The following is a 23,316-nucleotide window of genomic DNA, read 5'->3' on the forward strand; positions in this document are numbered from 1 at the left end:
TGTCTCTGTAAGCATAGGAGATGTTAGTCATGTTTCTTCTCCTGTCTGATACCTCTGCTGCCCTGTGGAGCTAAAGGTGTTCTGATGAAGTCAGCACTCCTCCAAAAGTAAGATTTTTTTTTATCTGAACTGGGAGAAGGTGATGCACCACCCAGGAAAAATATATTTTTTATGATTGCTTCTTCCCTGTGTCATGTAATTGTTTTTAACAAGCCCGACTCCCCTGTCTGGTGCAAGATACTTATTGATAAATGATTAACGTCTGCAGAAGGTATGAGAAGCAGGATAGCGCCTTCCTTAGGTGAGCAGGCCTGCTCTTGAATATTTTATCTGCACACAGATGTGCTGCCGATGTCTGTATAACTGCTCCTGGCTACACAGCTCTGCTCTATTAGAGCCCGTGAACAATGATCCCTTTAGTCCACTCCAGCATCTCTTTTCAGACCTGCGATGTAGATCTCAACACTCTTCTTTCAAATTTCAGTTAAGAAGTTCATACTGTAGGGCCATAGAGCATTTGTGCTTGTTCAATGAACTGTGGTTACCATGTCAGCCAGAAGTTAATTCGGGGTATACTGTAATACTGCATAGTAATGTATCCCACAATGCAATGCCATGGATTTGACCTGCAATTTTTACTTACTAATATTTCAATTCATGACCAAGCATTTTTTCATATTTATTTTCTTTTTTGGATTAGACTGCAGTTTTTGCTCAAAAATTAATAACAATGAAAAATAACATTTTGTTGATCATTTGTCAAGCTGATTGGACATGCAGTGTGATGAGGTCATGAGAGATGTAGTGAGGATAGCAAACGGGAAATGTATTTTATTTTTAAAAAACAGCTAGTAGTTTAGCCATATTGCCTATGATACAGAGTATGTAGTAAGTAGTAAACTAGCATGCCAATCCAGACATGGCCAAGGTGTACTGTAGCGTGCTGTAGTCCCATTCCGCCCTTCTGTCTGTCTTACACTGCCATCTCCTGTCCGGCAGTCCTGGAGGAGTCAAAAAGGATTTAGTAAGACTGAATGTTGGACAAGCGCTTAAAAAATATGACAGTGATCAAAGAAACTCCTACTTTAATCCTCCAAACTCAGCTGCCTTTCCAAAAAACCCTGCCAGCCAAACTGGCCGAAAGTACTACTGCTATTTTTACTCCTGATCACAGCGCAACGACAGTAGAGGGAACACTTCATGTTCACAGAGTGAAATTAAAGGTGCCAAGAGTGAGGGAATGAAAGTGTGTTTAGATGACTTTGGGTTTAGGAATGTGTGGTGCGGTGTACACATGTATTGGTCATACCCATTTATCTGGCCATATTGGGATAATCAGAAGATAACCTTGTTCTCTTGCAAGGAGGGTTATATCCCCCTTGTGTCAGTTTCAAACTCCACTTACCTAGAAATTAAGTTGTACCTTAAATGTGTAAAACAATGACAACTAGTTCTCACAAGCTCTCAAAGCTTGACAGGTAAGTGGTATCAAACATTTAAATGAAAGGGATAATTCACCCAGGAATTCTGTCACAATTTACTCCACCTCAAGTTGTTCCAAAGCTGTTTATTGTATTTTTATTTTCTGTTGAACACGAATTGAGATATTTAGAAAAATGTAGGGAATGTAGGAATATTTCCTACTAATGTAGTACATCGTCTCAAAACTGAGAATTGCTAACATTCTTCCAAATATCGTTCTCTGTGTTCATCAGAGCAATGAAATGTATTAAGAATGATTGGAACAACTTGAGGGTGTGTAAACGGGGACAGAATTTTCATTTTTGAGCTAACTATCATTTTCACATTTAAAAAGATGGAAAGCCTGGACTTGCACATGTCTGGATTTCTTCTGTTTTGCATATAGCTGACTGTGTACAAACCACTACAGCCGTACAATTGTTTGAATTACTTTCTTTCCTAAACCACTACATTTTGCTTAAAGACAAGTTTTTCTTGTCAGTATGACGGAGCCTTCCAGTCCAAGTGAGCGGTTTTTGGATAATAGTCGAATATCTGGCAACATCACACATGCTTTTTCATCTTTCGAGTAAATAAGGTATGAAAATGTGGTCAAATGACACATACTTAAGACATCGACAACTCTGCTTTTAAAATATTAGGGTTCCTACTAATAATAATATAAAATGAGCATTGTTAAAATGAAATAAAACAACAGTCCCACGTGCACGTCTATGCAGACACATTCTCTCATTCACAAAGAACAGACATTATTGTCTTGATATTTGTATTGATAGACTGTCTTTGTGCAATCAACTCAGAGCCGGCTCTGTCATAATTTAGCAAAGATGAAGAGAGAGAGAGCCATTGTGATGGGTAGGTGTCATTTTTTATTAACTGCATTGTGAAGCAATGATCAAAGTCCACAGATGTCAAGTCATCAAAGTCACGTCTTAGTTATTGGATGGCTTCGTTCCTCTGTATCCAGGGCTTGGCAAAAATACATCCAAATGTATTTTAAAATAAAATACCAAATACCTTCATTAATTTAGCTAGTGGGTGTTTGGTAACGAAGGGCCTACTTTGCATCAGCAACACTGACTCAATGACAAACAAGTCGTTCATAAGAGGACGACTGATTGAAGCAATACAATATTTATTTATCATCATTGGACACCTATTTGAAAGTTAAAAAATACCTTTTAAGCATTTCAAAAATAATTAAAAGATCAATATGTTTTGTAGCCCTATGTTTAAGCCAAATATGTTTAGATGTAGCCAGAGATATTATCGGAAAGTAGAAGCTTGTCAACTTAAAGTCTGACAAAAACATGTCAAACTGAGATCACAGGTCTCATTAGCTACTCATGCCTTTCAACGCAACACATTATGTAAATTGACAAACTATTTAGCCTAGGCTACTAAAACAAACACCTAAATTGAACATGAACTGTAAGAAATATAGGAATTTATGCATTTAAGATGGAAATCTTGCAGCCTGCAAGTTTCTTACCCTGACCACCTTTCTACCGCATGGATCTGTTCTCAAGTCAGCGCAAACTGCTGAGTAGGCACCAATCAGAGGCCGCATTTTAATGTCATCATGTAGACTTCTTACAAAGTTTTTTTCCAGTATTTTAAAACTACAAGATGAAATCATTAAAGTATTTTGATGCAAAATATGAGGCTATTCAATACAAATTACAAAATGCTATTTGTGTTTTTAAAATACATGTAGCATAAATACTGCTCCTTCCTGTCTGTATGGACCTTTTTATTATGCCGCACACTGCTGTGTTGTGGTTGCAGGTCTGGGAAACCTTGGCTCATAAAATAGCATGCGAGATGACTTCACTCCCTCCCTCGCTTTCACCCAACCACCCACACGCACAAGATGTGTGCTTCATGGCTCATTAAAATATGAATAGGTTTGTTTACATTTGGCGAAGCCCATATGTATGACAACACAAGAAGAGTTAACATCTTTGATAGGCTGACTTTAATTGTTTTGCCACGATCATTATACACATGCATGTGGTTTATTGCATGTGCCTTGTATGTTGCAAACATCCCCTTTAAATCTCGCCTCCTTCAAGATACGTCTTAAATCACGGCCACTGTTAGTTTTAGAGCCAAAGTCCTATAATGATGCATTACATTGTGTTGCGCAGTATGCTGTGGATTGCATCTTCTGTTGTAGATTTGATGTTTTCCCTTGTGTCTACTGTAGATTTGTATTCAGCAAAAAGCATGTTTCAGTTCACTGAACCTGCTGGAAAATCCAGTTTAGGCTGGTAACACAGTAGGAGTACCTGAAGGATGGTTGGCCATCTAATGCCAGAAAACGGTCATCTTAGACCGACTTCATGCTTGAAAACCACAGCATGTGAGGTAAGCAGTCGGAGCTGCAATTTAAGACGACAATAAATGAAGATTAACGCGGTATGGACGTGGACCACAGCAGAAGGTAGAAAAACAAAGATAACAAAGATTGACGGAGGATAAAGAGCAAGAGAGACAGGAACAGAGTGAACGTAGGGCAATGAATGGCTCTAAAGGGTGGAAGTAAGAGGGGATTGGGGCTCAAGGTGGAGAGCTGGGCAGCTCTGGATGAAGGATGATGGTAGGGGGTGGAGTAAGGGCAATGATGAATGGTTCATGGCTCATCAGTGTTTGCCAGGTTGATGTGTACAGATTAGATTTTAATACAGTACTTTGACTTCCCACTAGTAGCAAATAATCACAGAGCGACCAAATGAAGTGTTGTTTCCCTCAGAAATGAACCGAATGTGCCCTTGAACAAGAGCCCTTTCAACTATGAATGATACATTCGTTTTGATTAAAAAGAGAACGTTGATAGACAGAAATGAGGGTGCTTGGGTAGAGCCGAACTGGCCTAGTAGTTGTTTCATGATCGAGTTAAAGTTTGATCAGGTCGCCCAGTTACACATGCCCCCATCCAGTGAACGTGAAGGATGATTGACACCTCATGATCTTATTGGTTTTAAGTAGAGCTGTCAAACGATTAATCGTGATTAATCGCACTCACAATAGAAGTTTGTGTTTACATAATATGTCTGTATACTGTGCATATTGTTTTGTATTTATAAACACACTAGCATACACACATGGATTTACTTATTTGTATTAACCAATCATTTTAATTATAAATAAAAGTTTATTAATGTTTATTTTTTTCATGCATGTATTAGGGGTGTGACGAGACACTTATCTCACGAGACGAGATGAGATTTCTTGAATGTTTTTAAAGAAATCCTCACCTTAAAGGAATTGTTCACTTTCAAAATACATTTACACGATAATTTACTCACCCATGTTGTCATCCAAGATTTTTAGGTATTTTTTTTGGCCAAAAAGAAATTAAGGTTTTTGATGAAAACATTCCAGGATTATTCTCCATATAGTGGACTTCAATGGACTCCAAACTGTTGAAGGTCAAATTGACAGTTTCAGTGCAGCTTCAAAGGGATTTAAACGATACCAGGCGATGAATAAGGGTCTAATCTAGCGAAAAGCGAGATTTTTAAAAAGAAATTGAAATGTATATGCTTTATAAACACAAATGCTCGCCTTGGTTTGTTTTGCGAAGCACGTTCACGACTTCACGTATTATGTAATTACTTTGAAAAAGCCATGCTTATCATTTAAAGCCCTTTGAAAGTTCACTGAAACTGTCATTTTGACTTTCAACCGTCTGGAGGCCATTGAAGTCCACTATATGGAGAATAATCCTGGAATGTTTTAATCAAAAACCTTAATTTCTTTTAGACTAAAGAAAAAAAACATATAGATCTTGGATGACAACAGGGGTTAGTAAATTATCATGAAAATGTATGTTGAAAGTGAACAATTCCTTTAACACAAAATGCAAAAAATGTCGGCATTATAAAATCAACTTGTACTTTGAATCATATTGAACTTGAAATTTGCCTGTGAATGTATTTAAAATAACATAATGTGAACTTGCAGTTGCTATACTGTACTTGTGGTACAATCAGCTCAGCTGCTGTTCAGCCGCGCTCTGTGCGCTCCCAAATTGCTTCTGGCAGCACGAACGGCCATAAATACAAGTGCTTTTATGCACGAGGTGCGGCAGACGCGTGCGAAGGTTGTAACCCATCCGTCTAGCGCGTGTTTACATAGAAAAACAGTGGAAAAGTATCACTGTGGGATGGACAATCACATGTTCCATGAATGGTCACTTTAGCTCAAAGCATAGCATGCACATACTTTGTGCAGTTATTAGCGTGTTCTCAGTAATGAAAACAGGTCACATCACAACAAAATGTGCACTCAAACTAATTTTCCCAAATATATTTTGGTCGCACAGGTTAAATTTAGGGAGCATATGCGACTAAAATGGTCGCAAAATACCCAGCGCTCCATTATGCCAATTGCATAAGGAAATTGTGTTCTCACATACGATCTCTAACATGAATGTGTTTATAAATACAAAATGAATATGCATAGTGCACAGACATATATTATGTTAACACAAACGTTCATCACGTTTAATCGTTTAATTGAGCTAATGATTTGACCTAATGATATTTCGTGATTTTAAATGATTCGTCAGTATTGTTGGTTTTGGCCTCCAGTCATTGTTGTTGCAATAAAACCTTCTTATGTTTTCAGCTACACGCACCCGCCACCCTAGTGGCCAGACAAGCGGACAAAAAGAGTGTCCCGTCTGTTGCCAAGGTTACTACATTGACAACATGACACGGCCATTCATTCTCAATACTGTATCTCTCTGGCCTTCTGTGAGCACACGTCTGCTAATCTCAGGCCTCAATCTGCCCTCCTGTCTGTTTTTGAAGGGTGGCGGGAGGGTTTGGGTTGGTGGGGAGGAGGGGTGCGTCTTCCCTCTCGTTCTGTGCTTTTCTCTAGCCCACCTCCACAGCAGTTTGCTGATAACACTTCCTGCTCGCCACCAGAGCGTGAGAGCTGTAATTGAAGCTGTTTCTATGCAGGCCCATGTGTCACTTCTCCATTTGCAGGTATGCTCTGTTGAGAGGGGATGGCACTGAGTAGTAGAAGAATGGGAGTCACATTAAAACTGTAATTGAAAGATATGTTATCATGCCTGACTCTTCTCAGGGGCTGGCACTGCGTGCAGAGGAAGAGAGAGAGAGGGAGGTATCAGAAGCTTTCCACTGCTAAAAGAGAAGAAAGGAGACCTTTTTTTAATTAAAAAGGAGCGTTCAAATCGAGAACCAAAAGTTGAAACTAGAGGCATGTTTGGCATGAATAAGTCGCCCCTTGCCTTTGTTCGATGACATTGACAAATAGAGTTCTGGGCTGTAGAGAGAGAGGGACACTTATCTTTGATGCATAATGAAATCAAAGTCATGGAAATGAACATGTTCTTTGAGGTTCAAGGGGCTGACGCTGAACTCAAATGATCTGCCTTTGACAAAACACGAGTCCGAGTCGTTTTTAAGAGTGGGGTGGAACAGAGTCGACGGCGTCTTTCAGAAGCTCTTTATGAAATCATCGATCAAACCCGTTATCAGATCTTTAATTACTGACCGAGATGCCTGTGGTTAGACGGCTTGATTGACGCGTTTTTTAATTCGGGTTTTGGAGTCGGTTTCATTACGGTGGAGCAGATGAAATCAATTCAAAAGGCAATTTGGTAGCTTGGAAAATCTGCTTAGAGGTGTACTGTAAGGGTCATTGGGAATATTGATTTAAACGTCGGCTCACCTCCGATTTGCTAGCTTGAAATGGAATTAGACAGAACGGTGGTGAATTATCAGTGTTATTCAAATAATGGTTTTTTTGTACACTGGATAAATCTAAAGTAAATTTTTGTGAAAATTCCAAAAGGAATTGATGTCGATTTGAATTTTGAAAACAATTTCAAAGAAATGTGTACAGATTTGACCAAATCAATTTGATTGTGTATCGACCAATCAGCAGCCAGGACTGGAGCAGATTTATTTCATACCGCTACTTTATACAGTATTTATATGTCAAGCTTTTGTATTTAAGATCCTGTTTCGGACTCTGAACCAGATTGAGACATTGATTAGCAAAGTCATATGCTTGATCACAGAGCCGTTCTGTAGAAAGTGGCTCAACTCCCACGCAATTCTTTTTACCCATCTGTCTAATGCATTCTTTCCCCCCCAGGCCACCAAACACTGTGAACACGGCTATTTAACCAGTCTTACCATGCACAGCCTTCAGATTTCATGACAGATGCTATTTTCAAGATGTTCACATAGCCGTTTTCACTCAATTGCTCCTAGCAGCGTTCCCAAATAGATCTAGCAATGATACTGTGAGGCAGAGGAGGGCCAGATAGGCTATAAGGAGAAGGGAAGAGACTAAAATAGCAGCATTTATATAGCGGTTCATTTATGGGTGCCTTGAAATGCATTTGAATTACTGGTGCTTCGTCTGCCTTGAGGTGATTTTTATTAGCTGCCTCTTTGTGCAGGATTACAACTGTAGCATCCATTTTGGGCCATCTTTTTTATGTTTGAAGCATAACTTTAGCCTAAAAATTTCCCTCACGCACGTCTTGTCAGAACGACGCATACGCTAGCTTGTACTTAATGGGTAATTTTAATGTCACTGGTCACAAATTATGAAACAAAGCTTGCAATTAAAAATGTTTATTACGCACATTCGACGCTCCCCGGTTTAAGCGAGAACTCTCTCATCCTAATGTCTTGAGAGAATGCGGCAGATATTCAAATGAGTTACTTTGTTATTGGCAGAGCTTTCGCGTTGCTTAAAATTAATTATATTCTCACGAGTGGCGTAAATTACGTTCATCTTGTATCTGCTGAACACCGTCTCTGGTAACGTTCCTTAATTTATGCTGTAATTCGGCCACGGTGATAAATGTCCCACGTTAGATAAGAGAAAATTGCCCCCGAGCGCGAGGCCCTGGTGCACTCCTCGTGGTCCTGGAGGCCATCCTTACATTGTGTTCCTCTTGAATGATTTGGAAACTATTATTTTAATCAGGTTGAAGCCTCTCAGTTGTGCTGTCAATTCCTAAAAATGCTGTTATTGCAGTAATACCAGAAAGAAGCAATTCAAGAGCGAGGTTTTACTTGTATCATTCATAGTATCCCTCATAGGTTATGCTGGTTATATAGAGACGTACAACGTTTCTTGTACTTTTCTTGACTTTTTCCAGGCGGGCGACCAAATGGGTGAAGAAATCGCAAAGACTTGCATTAAAGGAGGCGATATCTAGGTAGCAGAATGTTTTATAGACATACAGTAGGTGTGCACACTCTTGACCTGGCAGTTAGCAGTAGCCTAGAAACAACCCAAAACACCCTAGCAACAGCAAAGAAATGCACCCAACATAGTGGTGGCGGGTTTTGAACCACACATGTTTTTCAAAAGCTTGTTTAGAGCATTGTTTGCTTTTTTTAGTTAAACGTTCCTCATTACTGGCAGACATGAGAAGCACATGGCATGGATTTGTCACAATTAAAGCGAGGCTTGGCTCGGCATCTGAGAGAGATATGCAATAAACACTCCGGTTTATTTAGAACACTCTTCTCGCTGCCTCAGGGGACTTGGGGGACCTCCTCGCACTAAATCTAGTTGCCAGAACATATGAGGGGGATAAAGAGGTTGTATTACATTTGTTGACTCTTAGATCTCCTCGCAGGCAGCTCAGTATTGCATTTGTTGGTTTCCCCGGCCCTCCTAGCCCCCTTTCCCAGTTTATTGTATTGAATCAGACAGGACCAAGATCCTCTCCACTGCATGAGTTGAACACTATTGAATTGCTTGGCTTGTAGATCCACAAATGTAACTTCTTTAGACCATATTGAATTTACCGTCCCGGGGATCAATAATACTTTTTTTGCGGACAGTATTGAACCAGGGGTTCACACGCCTTCAGATGCTAAAATTGGCAAGATTGCTTTCGAATCTCCCGGTCACACCTAGATAAAGGCATTCTCGGTTTGAAATAATGAGCGTTAAAATTCCTTTTATGCGTGTGGGTCATAAAGCAGAATCAGGTTTTTCCTTGCATATTCACATGAAGATTGAAGAGAGGTTGCGCTTCAGGCGAAGGTTATGAGTTATGACCGAATTCCTCGGTCGGGGAAAGAGTAATGCTGTGGAATTGCCATTTAGACCCATCTAAACCTGCATAAACAAGAAGAAAATAGGCCGGTGTTCACAGAGCCGCACTTTAGCCCAGATTTTTTTCTTTTTTTAAATTTCAGAGTGGGAAGCGGGTTTATTGTATGGGCAATAGTAGCGCATTTGGATTTTTACCTCCAGGGTAATGAAAGGCCTAATAAATAAAAACATCAGTGTTGCGCTGAGCGGCTCTAGCATATGACTGGAATGTAGTGAGGCCTGGATATGCACGGTCTCAGGGCGGGGGGGTGGCAGTGCCTGGCAGAGCTGATGAATGGATGGCACGCCGCATTCTGACAGAGACGAATGTGACGGCCCCGTGCTATCGGAGCGGGTGGGTCCCTGCTGAACGGGCTGAGGGGAGATCACATGATCAGACCCGTCCTCCAATCAGAAGCCCAGGCGAGAAATCGTAGGCGCTTAATCGAGGAAGAAGACAAGGAGCTGGGGCTTGTCTGTTGGGTTTGACAGTGACCTTCTGCCTCAAAAATACATCTGTTGCCCGGCGTCCCAGATGGCTGTGCCTCACTTAGAGCTTGGGGACGGGCAAAGTGATTGGGTTGTGCCGCTCTAGTCTGGATAACCATCAGCTCACCGGATTTGTCCTTCATGGGCCGTCATTAGTGTTTGGTCAGGTTAGGTGCCTGGAGACCAACCCACAGGCGTCAGATAGTTATCCCTCCTCAGCTGAAATACAGAAAGACTGAATGTGATGTGTTCTCGCTACGGTCAGTACATGGGAAGGTTAGATGCCTAAAGAGTGTCTAGGGGCATCCACATTATGTCCATTCATAGGATGGAAAACTATGGATACTAGTGTCATTTAATATTAGATAGCCCTGAATGTTTTTAGTAAAGCTCTGAGTGTTTGTATCAGCTTTATTTTTATAACTATCAGCTCTTTAATGCCTGCTTATTTTTATCACTGTTAAATATATTAAGCTAAATCTTGGATTATTAGCATAAATTACAATATCATTATAACAATATTGCAATATCATAGCATGTTAGGCTCGTGTAAATGATGTTGCAACGTTCTGTTTGCAGACATCATCAAAGAAATTAAATCTGTTGATGGTCTAAGTTTTCTTTTAATAGATCCTGAATATTTTACATATGTACAAACGCAGAATAAACTTTGGTGCTCTTAAAAACTTAACCCATGGTGCCAATTTATTGCACCGTTGATTGAAGGTTTTTCTTATAATCTCAATATATTTTTATTTACAGTCTTAAACTGTATTGTATTTGTTACCATTATTTATTTACACTTTCATCGTAGTTGTATTCATATTTTGAATGAGATTTAATTTTATATTTTTAGTTTTTGTGTTAATTATAGTTTATTAGGCACTTTTGTCATTTGATTACATTTTTATATAGCTATATGTTTCATTTATTTTAATTTCAGTTTTAGTTTAGCTTTTATTTTTGGTTAATAATTTTTGTGTGTTAACTTTTTGCTCGGGCAACATGTCTAATTTTCTTTTTCTACGTTATACAAATACTTTGGTCAATATTTTATGTAGCGTAATTTAAATGAACAGACATTTTTTCAAAGTTTTACTTTTAGTAAACTAAAACCTACATGAAATCACAATTAGCATTTGGCAGACACTTTTATCCAAAGCGACTTTCAACATTTTGTCAACACGCTAAACCGTACCGTTACTTTACAAGGCCATGCTATTATGTGGATTAAAGATGGAGTAAGCAAAGGAGAGAATGAACAACAAGATTATTATAATTGTTTTACAACATTTAGCAATTTAGTTATTCAGCATATTTTAATCTTCAGCATTTATTACATTTATATTTAACGTTATTTAACACCAGTTCATTTGTTTATCTTGAGCCCTATTCTGACAGGACTAGTTTTCTAAACAACGTCTGAGTTACAGCTGTTTTCACATAATGTCTGTGATTTTATGTGCTGATTCGGACCAGGATTAAGAACCGCTAGGCTATGTTTATGTTTGCTAAAACTGTGAAATTTGCTATATAATATAGGTGTATCATTTTATTAATAGATAGAAACCTAATGAAATGGCTATATACCTGTACATATACATAATGGCCCCCTCATATACAGACAGGTCCGTTCAAAAATAAAATTCTGGCTACGCCACTGTTACAGAGGTGAAAGTGTCGTTAGATTGGGCGTTGCAGAAGATCATGTGGTCTTTACGTGTGCATTGTGTATAGTCATGATGACCCAACAACAGTAGCCTTCTTATAATAAACCCACAGAAATGAAGAAAACATGATTATTAAATTTTACCATTATCATTACCATTATGCAATTGAGTGGACAAATAAAGCAGAGTTCCTGACTGATATCAGTAAACTGATATTACAGTCTTAAGCGTTTCAGAGAATTGGCTTGTCTAGATTTTATTTTTGTATTTTGCGGAATTGCAAAAGTTTACATGTCTATATTTGATAGGAATGGAAGAATGGGATGCAGGAAGTATATACGTGCGTTAGGAAGAGTTTACGGCAATTCACGTTGGCCAAAAACAGGAGGAAATTTGCTGTGGAATTTTTACAGAGATTGTGTGAGAAAAAAACAGACTTGGCAGATTCGCATGGGATTAAAATCACAGAGTACGTCTGAGAAACACAAATTTCTCAAACCTCCTCCTGTAAAACTCAGGAGTAACACATAAAAAACTCAGGAGTTACGTCATAAAAAATGACTTACTTTTTGTATTTGCACATTTTCTATATTTTTTAAATATTATAGCGTGCGTTACAAGGAGCCATGCTAACCTTCGAATATTTAGTGACGCTAGAAGTGCTCCTGCTCGAGCTCCACCCAAACACTAATCTTTCCACCTTCATCCACCAGAGAATCGTTTAATGTTGCACCGAGCAGACCCATTACAAAAATGCATGAGCAACTCAATGGGAAAGAGAGATGATTAAGAGGCTTTCTGTGTTAACAGAGGAGGATATCAGATTTTATTGAGCTCTCTTCTATTCACTAGCAGGTCTTGCTGATAGTCTGCGTTGCAGACTGAACCGACCGGCGACCGGGCTATTAATAGACTATTGATGAGTATTGATTTCCGGCTCGCGTGACACACAAGATACAATGCGCAATAGATCCCTGTGAAAAGCAGTTTTCTCTTTTAGCTTTGCACCAATTGCATATCATTATGGCCTTAGAGAATTTCTCTGATAGATTGGCCAGCTGGTCTTTCACAGTCTGTAGAGAGAGAGAACTGGATAAAGCGAATGCTCAGATTGGTGACCATTTGTAATAAGCTCAAAGGAACTTTTAATCTTCTCGGCCACAAAGATTTAAAAACAATCAATAATACGAGCAAGATGGGAGGCGACTGATGGTCTGACAGTTATGTGGACGCGTTTTATACGAGACTCGGATTGTCCATACAATGTGGAGAAAAGTTAAAAAGCCCTGACGGACGCAATTACACATGAATTAGGAGGATAATGGCCGAGAAGAGCATGTTATATCAATAACCCCTTTAATGGTCAATCTCAGCAGGGGTCTGTTGACTTGTGTTGGATTTTCTTAATTGATGAAAAGCCATATAGCAGGTGGCTTACTTGTCTTCAACGAGAGCAAAACTCAAATAGCCAAATTAAAACCTGAATAATAGATGAGAGACAGTGGGATGTGATCGGGGAGAGAAAGTGTTGTAATTATTCGCTCATAGAAAGTGGAGCTTTTCGCCTAACCTGCAGGGACTTTGTAAGCAGAGCCGAGAACAGTTAAATGCACGTCTCCAGGGTAGACCAGAGATATGGTGATCCACGGTAGAACTTGCATGTCTTGTCCTTGTGGTTGGTTGGGTAAAGTCAAAGAGCTCCACTGATCCAACCTGAATGATTTAAATCCAGAGTGACATCATTTTAATAGAATTAGCCACTGGAATGAGAGCCAAAGTGTATGTGTTTATGCAAACACGATGACTGTGGAAAGGTTGTTTTTGTTGTTGCGAAGCCAAATTCCTGTCACGCCTGCTGCACGGAATTGACACGATGCTCTGCTTTCTGCCATTGTCAGTGTTGTCTCTCACTGTCAGCACATGCGTGTTAGCAAACATCAGAAGATGATTTGAAAGGAGAGGGTGAATTACCGGTGATGAAATCAGTTCCTTCTTGCTGGGAGTTTTTGTACATCAATTTTCTCTTGTAATAACAGCCCGCAATCCTAAGGCTTTTTTTCCTGGCAAACAATAGTTATTCTCGTAATGATTCAATTTTTCAACTGTCTTTGCAAATGAAAGAGACCATTTATTCTTGTTTTGCGTTTTTGCCTTAATAATGAAGAATGCTAACTAGCAGCACTGGGTGCAAGATAATCTGCATATCAAAGAGGTCCTTCAGAGGCCCCGCTCTGAGAAACGTGTTCCACATGGCTCCCGCCTCCCTGCAGGCCTTGGGCGGTAGCGAGGATGTGCCGGGATCATGAGCCAGACGTGTTTGCTGCATAGAACTCTCCACAGCGTTGCCTTTGAGATGCCAGTTCATCTGGTCAGCTTTTTGTTGTTCGTGAGGATTTAGGCTTGCGATTCCTCACGCAGGTTTGCAAAATACTTGGGTATGACAACTGGCCGCCAGCAGCATGAGGGCTTGCTGTGTGAGATGCCCAGACTGTTGTGATGTTGATCAGTGGTAGATAAAATGCCATGTGCCACCTGCTTTTTCTAACAAGAATGCAGAGTCCTTAATGTTTTAATATAAAAAATATATACACACACATTTACATTTAGCAGCAGTGTCAAAGGCAGCAGATAGATCCAGTAGGATGAGTACAGAGGAGTTTGAGGCTGCTCTTTCCAGTCTCAGGGCTTCAATGACCAAGAGCAGCAAAGTCTCTGTGGAATGACCACTCTTGATACCAGACTGGTAGCTGTCCAGAAGATTATTCTAGGTGAGAAAGGAGGAGAGCTGGTTGCATTTACATTATGCATTTGGCAGACACTTTTATCCACATTATCCTATGCATTTGTTTCTTAGCATGTGCAATCCACTGGGTTCGAACCCACAACCTTGTCATTGTTAACACCATGCTCTTACCACTGAGCTACTACTGGTTACATACAATGCAGGAGCAGTGGAGAGATAGCCTGAAGGAGAGGAGTGGGGATGGGATCTAGCAGGCAGGTAGTCAGGTGGTTAGAAGAAATGACCTTGAAAACGTCATCTTCAGATAGGAGAGAGAAAGAGGGGAGTGAGCATGTGTCGGGTGTTTGTGTGTGTTCAAGAGGTGGTGGCACATAGAACTGACTGCTGATTGTGGTCGTTTTCTTTACGAAGTAAGACGCAAAATCATCAGCCTGATGGAGGAGAGAAAGTTCAAGAGTCAGACGAGTTGTTGATTTTAGCCTGGTAGTACTGAGTTTTTGCAGAGGAGACCCCAGCAGTGGAAGAAGAGAGAAGAGACTGAAAGAGTAATGTAAGGGCGTAATGTGACCAGTGGAGGAGCATGTGTGGTGTCTTAAGAAGTTAGGTTAAGATTAAGAGTGATGAGGAAATGATCAGATGTGTGCAGCAGGTGGACCTGGGAGTGATGAGTGGAGCAGTATCATGTGTATATAAGATCTAGTTGGTGACCAGACTTATGGTTTGAGGTCGAATGATGCAGTCAGTTTGTTGAAGTCGGAAGTACCACCAGAGGAGTACCATCCTCAGGGAAGGATGACAGAAGCGCATCCAACTCCTCCAAGAAATGTCCAAGCTGACCTTGGTTGACGATAGATAACTACAAAATGAGTTTTAATAGGGTGGATGACAGAAACAGCATGTGACTCGAATGAGGTGTTCTCACATATGGTTGCTAGCTATTTGAATGTTCAGTCGTTAGGGATAAGTAGACTGGTTCCTCCCCGATATGCTAGGCTGTGGGAGAAAGTGTAGTTATTAGAGAGAGAAGCCGATGTGCCACTGTTCTCTGGCTTGATCCAGGTTTCAGTAGGTGCTAAAAGAGAAAGACCTGAATGTTTAGTAATAGCTGTGATGAAATCTGCTTTGTTTACAGCAGATTTGCAGTTATATAAACAAATAGGAAAGGTAATTGAGGTAGTTGTGGATGCTGAAAGAGTGCACAGTTTATTAGCGTTGCCTTCTACGTGATACAGGAGAGTTGCAGGTAGAGTCGATGGTCTTAACACTCTTTGTTCATCACACGATGAGGGCTGCCGCGACCACTCCCGCGGTGGTTAATCACACTTTTATAACCCTTTGAATCACGCATTTGAATTCAGCAGGACACGCCTTACAATATCCCACAATAAACAAGCGAAACCAGCACGAGACTAGACGAGAACAAATGGGATGGGACGAGATACAATGATACTGCGTTAAACTCAATAAGACGCATTTCTGTTTACTTCAGCTGATAAACTGTTTCTCCCACTGACTGGACGAGTGCACCGTTTACATTTTTTTACCTGTTTTTTTTTTCTTTACCTGGTGAAGTAAACGCCTTACAGTATCTCACAATAAACAGGCAAAACCAAAACTTCAAAACGTGACAAGGCGATAGTGAGCTTGAATATATTTTTTTTATCCAAGTTATCTAATTTTGGATTTAAACTCTTCATACATATATATATATATATATATATATATATATATATATATATATATATATATATATATATATATATATATATATATTTATTTATTGTTACAACCACCTGGCTCTAGGTAAGGCAACATTTTTAAAGGGGAGGCCACACATGAGATTGAGTTTTAACAAATAAACATTTAATAAAGAACAACATAAAATAACAATACAACATTTTTATGAAAAATATAGAGAGAAAACTGGGCTGGAGAGGACTGACGAACAATACCACAGTCTAGGAGCTTCTTCAGTAAACTGTTTACCTGGCATACTGTAACACCTTCTTTGTACAGTAACATTTGTGTCCTTAATCACCACTGTTGTTATACGTGAACCAGTCGGCTCACCAGATGGGGCTCAATCTCATGAAAATTTCAGGCGTTTTTGTGGCTTTGGATGCTGTAATGGGTGGATCCCGAGGAGTTATCTGTGTGGAGACTTCCATATAACTGCACACAGGTTTTAGCTCTCTCACACACAGATGGACGGCGAGCCGAGGGAATCTCGCGAGGAATGATCAAAACAGCTTGACATGCTGGAGGAAATGGGACCGAACGGAGAGGAAGAGCAGGAGAGGAGTTAATCACTGCACTAATGTTCTACTTCATCATCGTTTTCCTCGACGCTACTGAGCTCCGCTTCGCTCGGCCATTTCCACCCTCGCACTTTTTGTTGCTCTCCGGCGCAGATGAGACTCTTCTTGTGCCCCCTGCCTGAGCCCCACATTAAATCCCCAGAATTACGGGCCCATTCCTGTCCAAATACAGCTACCTGGGCGACCGTCCATTCTCGTTATTTAGAGAGAAAGAGAGTGAGGAAAGAGACACAAGGAAGAGTTAAAAGGCTGTAGTATGATGTATGAGGAAGTTTCTGTTCCTGTAATTTGAAAGTTGGCAGTGTTTAGACCAAAAAAAATGGAAATCCTGTCGCATTTTTGAAAATGAACATTTTAAAATAACACATTTTTTTAGGTATTTGCTCATAATAAATTTTACAGAATTGCAGTTTTATCTACAGTTTTTTTTTATTACACAATTATTGTTTTCATGATTGATCATGGCTGTCATTTCCAAGAGCTCGTGTACTCTTGGGTACTCGTCCACATTCCTAGTTTAGATGCAAAAATGTGATACAGAGCCCGCAAAGGGATTGCATGTGACCATATGTATATGTGTGAGTGTAAGATTGGTGGCTTGGGCTCCTCCTGGTTGTGCTATCTGATGAAGGTGAGTGAATTTGAGGTCCATGTTGTGTAGACACATACAAACAAGATCTCGGGGAGCACCGTTCTGCTCCGCATGGCTGGCCTCGGATCCCATGTTGAAAAAATGTAATTGTAGATTACCACATCTCGCTTCCCTGAACCCTTCTGGCTTTCTGTAGTCCATAAGTAAATGATTATATTCATAATCCTGAACGTTATGTGTAAAACAGACAAGACAAAAACAGAAAATCCAGAAAGCCGTTACTCTTTCTCTGTGGGGGAGGATTTGCTTTCTTCAAGGACTGCAGCCAATAGAGGTGAATGTTCCTCAATCGTCTCCGTAAAACAAAGTGTGTTTTTATTTGAGTGCTGGCGTCAGTGAAAGGTGACAGCCTGAGTGACGCGTGTCAGCTCCGAGGCACGAGAGGAGTGGCAGAAGTCATTTACCAGAAGCCAGGAATGAGACTGTGATGACTCTTGTGCTTGTTCCAGCCCACCACCCCCTAATAGCTCTAATTAATTGATGAATGAGGTCAAATTGAAGATATCTCGCCGAGTCTCAAAATTGCCCCAACACCCGCTAACACGTTGTTTTTGTTAACGCGGCGTGCTCCCTCTTTGCTCATCTGCATAAGACCTTGAGATGAATGTTAACTGTGTTTAATTAGACAAGAGGAGGGTTGGATGGATGGGTGTGCGGTGCTTTTGGGGGAGGTTTGATGACAGGGCTCCTCGCTGGCTGGGGGTGCAGGACCGCAGTGCTTCTGGCTGGGATGGGACGTACACATCTGGTTTTAACTCTTGTACAGCCTCTGTGGGATTATGTGGGAACGCTTAGCCCTTTTTTGTGAAACCTTGGGCATTTACATAATTTAGGAAGCTAATGTAATTATTAACTTTTTAATGATGTTTGGAGACAATGTGTGGCTCTTCTTAGTGCCGGTTTGCATCTGGGGAGGCATATGCAAAATGTCATGGATCTAGTGTTCGTACAGGGCTTAGAATGTTAAATGTGCTTAAAATTAAATATTGAATTTGGTATATGTTTGATGCTTTTGGTTTGACTGTCTAGTTTGGCATAAACAAATTGTTTTAACCTTTTCAATTAAATCTTTCCAGTTGTTGTGTTTCCTTATTATAATTTAACACTAAAATAAATACTCACTAGGTTCTTAATGTCAGAGAAAGATGAATGTCTGGTTAATAACCTGCTGTTTTAATTTGACAAGGAACCATGACATACACAGTGTGAATCAGAAAGAATTCTTGGTGATGTAATCGAGGTCGGCGGCCTGATTTAGTTTCCTTTAAAATTCCTGGAAAGTATTTCACTCTCATTCTTATGAACCCGTACAAGCCCTGTCCATCATCAACCTTGAGACTTAGAGTCGTGAGAATATTAAACTAGAAAAAAATAGAAGCTCAGATTTGTCTCGCTTGTCATTCCACCATCTTCTGACAAGAATGTCGTTCCGTGTTAAAGCATTGTGGTGAGGTGTCTAAGTGCCTCAGGCTTGTCCTTATCTCTGTCCTTCCGACTGAGGTGTGATCCTCTTGGCTCAAAGAATTTCCGCCGCTGTAAGCCGTGAATAACCACTGTGATCCAGAAAATGATTTACATGCCATTTAAACAGCAGTGCCACGAGATAAGCCGAATGCAGATGTTTTTCTTATTTATTATCCCCTCGCCTCCCCTGCTCAGTGTTTTGGATGTGTCTATTGCAGACAGTAGAATGGAGGGTTTCTTTTTTTGCATTTCCTACTTCCTCGTGGACAACCTCATTTCTTGTTCGTAGCCAAAACGTGATGCTTCTAGCTGTAGATTACAGCTCTGTGTGAGGTTCTGCATGTATTACTGGCTCTTGATATTAAATAAATAAATACAAATGTACTTGAAACTCAGACAAAGATATTTGAAAGGATGCTGGTGACTAAACTGTTCTTGGCCACCATTGACTACAATGTAGGAAAATTTGCTTTGTAGGTTTTTTTGTTCTGTTGAACACGAAAGAAAATATTTAGAAGACTGTTGGAAAGCAAACAGTTATGGGGCACTTTTAACTACATTTGTCATTTCTCCTATGGTAGACAGTGGTGGGGCCAAGAACAGTTTGGTTACAAGCATTCTTCCAAATATCTTTCTCTGTGTTCACCAGAACAAATAAATGTATATAGATTTTGAACAACTCCGGGGTGAGCAAATGATGACTGAATTATTTTATGTAGGTGAACCGTTTCTGTAAGGAAACATTTCCAGTAGTTAAACCGTCCCGGTAATAGAAGAAAGACATGTTTACCATTTAAAAACAATGGAAGAGATAAATAAATGCAGCCATTGCCGTTTGTAATGTTGTGTTTAGACACTAATTAATGTTGGATGAAGAAGACAAATCCTAACCTCTGCTCTCTCCCGTTAACACTATTTGTCTCTGAATGACCTCTGATTTCACACTGCATTGGTTTTCCCTGTTATGGACAAGAAGCCCTTTTTTTGCTGACAACAGAAGAATTGCTATCTGTTAAATAAGTAATTCCTAACCGCTCTGTGAGTTTGCCAGCAGCAAAACATTGGGATTGCTGAAAAGGCAGGCAGACAAAGCATAAGGAAACAGCCACTTGAACACATTGTGCATCCTGCCTCTTCAGTTTGGTCATCTGATAATACATATACAAGATGTGTACACTGTAAACAAACAGTTTGAGTGCAAAACCTAATACAATTGATTCCCCCCCTGAACATTTCCTTAAGCAAAAGCTTTTGATTAGAAGAGTTAAGCGTTTTAACTAAGATAAGGAATATATGTTTTTAGAGGCATTCAGTAAGGAGCGATTTTTTCTCAGTAGACGTTTTTTGGAAGATGTAAAAACTATCCGATAGCACTTTCTGGGTTGAATTTTCCTTTGCATATAAATATAGTTAATTCTTAAAGATTTTTGTTTAACGTTGAAATAAACACTGTAGTTACATTTTTATTCCAAAATGGTCTATTGGCACAATTGACCATTCGCAAAGCCCGCCCCCTTTTGCTATGTCTAACATCAGCCAAAGCGATCCCACTGCACTAAAGAATATTTATTGTGAAATAATTGTTTCTGGAAAAAAAGACTTTGCATTTGAAGTATATATTCAGGATTTAAAAGTGACTTGGAATGAAACTCTACCCTTAACGTACTGTGCTTGGTGTAACGACATTGCGTCTGGATAGCGCCATTGGTTTCTGACATGTTTGGGCAATGGGTGAAACTCTGATTATGACCATAAAGATCAAACTTTACCTCAGATAAAATTCTGGCAGTGTTTATGATATGCAGTCCTTCAGCGCGGACAGTCATATGACAGTCATATGAAGTCTTCATGTTTGAGTCTGTTTTAAGAAGTCTTTATAGTTGTACATTATGACAACCAGGATTCAGTGACAGGACTTTAAGCTGGGATCATGTTCGTACAGTGTGACAACCAGTAACATTTGCGAAGGACTTTTTAAAACCACATAATGCGCAGCCGATTAAATGGATACTTCACCCAAAATTCTGTCATCATTTTCTCACCTTCGAGCTGTTCCAAATCTGTATACATTTCCTTGATCTGATGAACACAGAGCAAGATAATTGGAAGAATGCTTATAACCTGACAGATTTTGCCCTAGCTACCATAGTAGCAAAAAATACAATGATAGTCAAAAGTGCCCCAGAACTGTTTGCCGTCCGACATTTTTCAAAATGTCTTATTTTGTGTTCAACAGAACAAAAAATTGTAAAGTAATTTTCCCTACTATGGGAGTCAATGGAGGGCAAGATATGTTTGGTTATAATAAGCATTCTTCCAAATGTCTTTCTCTATGTTCATCAGAACAAAGAAACTTATAAAGATTTGAAACAATTCGGAGGTCAGTAAATTATGACAGAATTAACATTTTTGTGTCAAGTATCCCTTTAAACTCTTTGTTTTGATTTTTCGAACAAAATGGCGAATAGCAACAGGGGTCGCATATTATCGCATAATGATTGGTCCGGTCACCTGTCAATCATACTCGACGCACGGGATCAATTGAGGAATATTACCTGACAGAAGCTTTTGTGTCTGTGATCCAAGATGAGTATGTTGTTTACAGAGTTCAAGGCTAACTTTACACTATCTCTCTCTTATCTCTCCTTCTCTCTCTCTGTCCCTGGGAATAGTTAGAAAATGTGTTTTAATTATTGGTAAACCCCCAAAAAATTCAGTCTTTCTCCCACTATCAGTCTGTCTCTCTGTGCTCTTCTATGATTCTATTCACCTGGCAATGTGAGTTTTGCCTTATAGTACCGGAGCAGTTGCCAGTAACATTGATGCATGGCCATGAATTATATTATGCCTTGGCAGCTGCTCGCTCCTAAATTCATCTTTGTACTCAATGATTTATTTATTACAGTGCTTGCAAGGCAGCTCTGTGTTGATATTCCTCAAACATTCTGGTTAGGGGTTTGTTGGAAAGCCCTAACCCTAAGCATTGAACTTCTTCAATTAATTCATCCTGAATCACTTATAATACACACTCCATTCAAACTGTTCTGAAGATACTTTCAACCCGAGGTGTGCCGTCTATTTTTGGTTCATGTAATTATGACTTTTTAGGAAATTTAGGATTAAAGTTTGAAAATGTCTCAATTACTTTTTACACTCACACTTCAAAATATAACAGTGATGTGATGAACATTGAAATATTTGCATACCCAATTCTTTTATACATATTTTGCATATTTAATTTCCTGAATAAATTGTGGTTCCTGAATAAAGTTAACCATTTATAGCTGTCGACTGGAAAATGAAATGCAGAACCATAACGTGAAACCATAAGCTGGCCAAGGCTGTTCTTTTGCTGCCTTGCACGCAGTGTTATTTCCAATAGGAAATGCAAATTTTGTATAGTTTTATTTGTCATCTTTTTGTTAGTCTGGAAAATAATTCAAAAAGAAAAATGGAATATGATAAGGATTTGCAACAATGCCTCTGGATGCATTGCTGGAGCTGAGCAGATGCATTGAATCAAAACCGCATTTGTAGGTTATTATGCAAAACAAGGTTGCAACACCGTGCAGGTAAACAATCAGTAAATGAGACGAGATTAGAAGAGCATTAGAAGATATTTCACGTTTTGTCACATTTCAGCTGGCTCTGGATTGTACTTTTTTTGGCATGGTTTGCTGGTTAACTAAACATGGCTCGTTTGTTCATAGCTTTCCTGTAGCTCAGTGTTAAGAGCATGGCGCCAAGATCGTGGGTTCCATCCCAGGGGATTGCACATACTTGTATAGGATAATGCAATGTAAGTCGCTTTGGAAAAAGCGTCTGCTAAATGCATAAATCTAAATGTAAATCAGGCTGAGACTCATTGGTTGCGATCTATAGATTTGCGATATGTCTACAGAAGATCCTGTAGCTTCTGATGGGAAACAAACAAACAGAGGAGGTGTCTGAGAAGTGTGTAAACTCACAGAACATGTCATCGGTCTGATTGATCCAGTCGCGTCTGACTACATAGAACAGTTAGACACAAACACGGTTTTGTCTTTGAGAAGGGCTGCATTGTTGGGCTGACGTGTGCTGATTTCAGACTGATCTATAGGCTGTGGATTTGCACATGGAATCAATTACTATTTACAATAGTAGGTTTGAGCAAGGGCAGTTTAAATGACATTATTACAGTATTACTATTATTATAAGGCTATGCAGTCATGCACATTTATATTTTAGATTCAAAGTATGGCCACAGTTTGCCTTTATAACCATTTTGCAAACTTCTTGGCATCCTTCCTCTCATCTTTAAGTACAGTATTTCCTCACACAATTATTGGAGTTCCCATATATTGTATATTCTTGGCACATGTTGGCTTTTATTCCTATACTCTCTGGTTG

General features: G+C 39.6%; 1 protein-coding gene across 1 annotated transcript in view; it reads left to right on the forward strand.

Moving 5' to 3' along the window:
• Positions 1-23,316, forward strand: part of camta1a (calmodulin binding transcription activator 1a) — a gene marked incomplete at its 3' end in the record, with an annotated part of 300,879 nt that overhangs the window by 103,675 nt on the left and 173,888 nt on the right. The window lies entirely within an intron of this gene.

This window comes from Barbatula barbatula (genome assembly GCF_947034865.1).
Source record: "Barbatula barbatula genome assembly, chromosome: 17".
Taxonomy (NCBI): domain Eukaryota; kingdom Metazoa; phylum Chordata; class Actinopteri; order Cypriniformes; family Nemacheilidae; genus Barbatula; species Barbatula barbatula.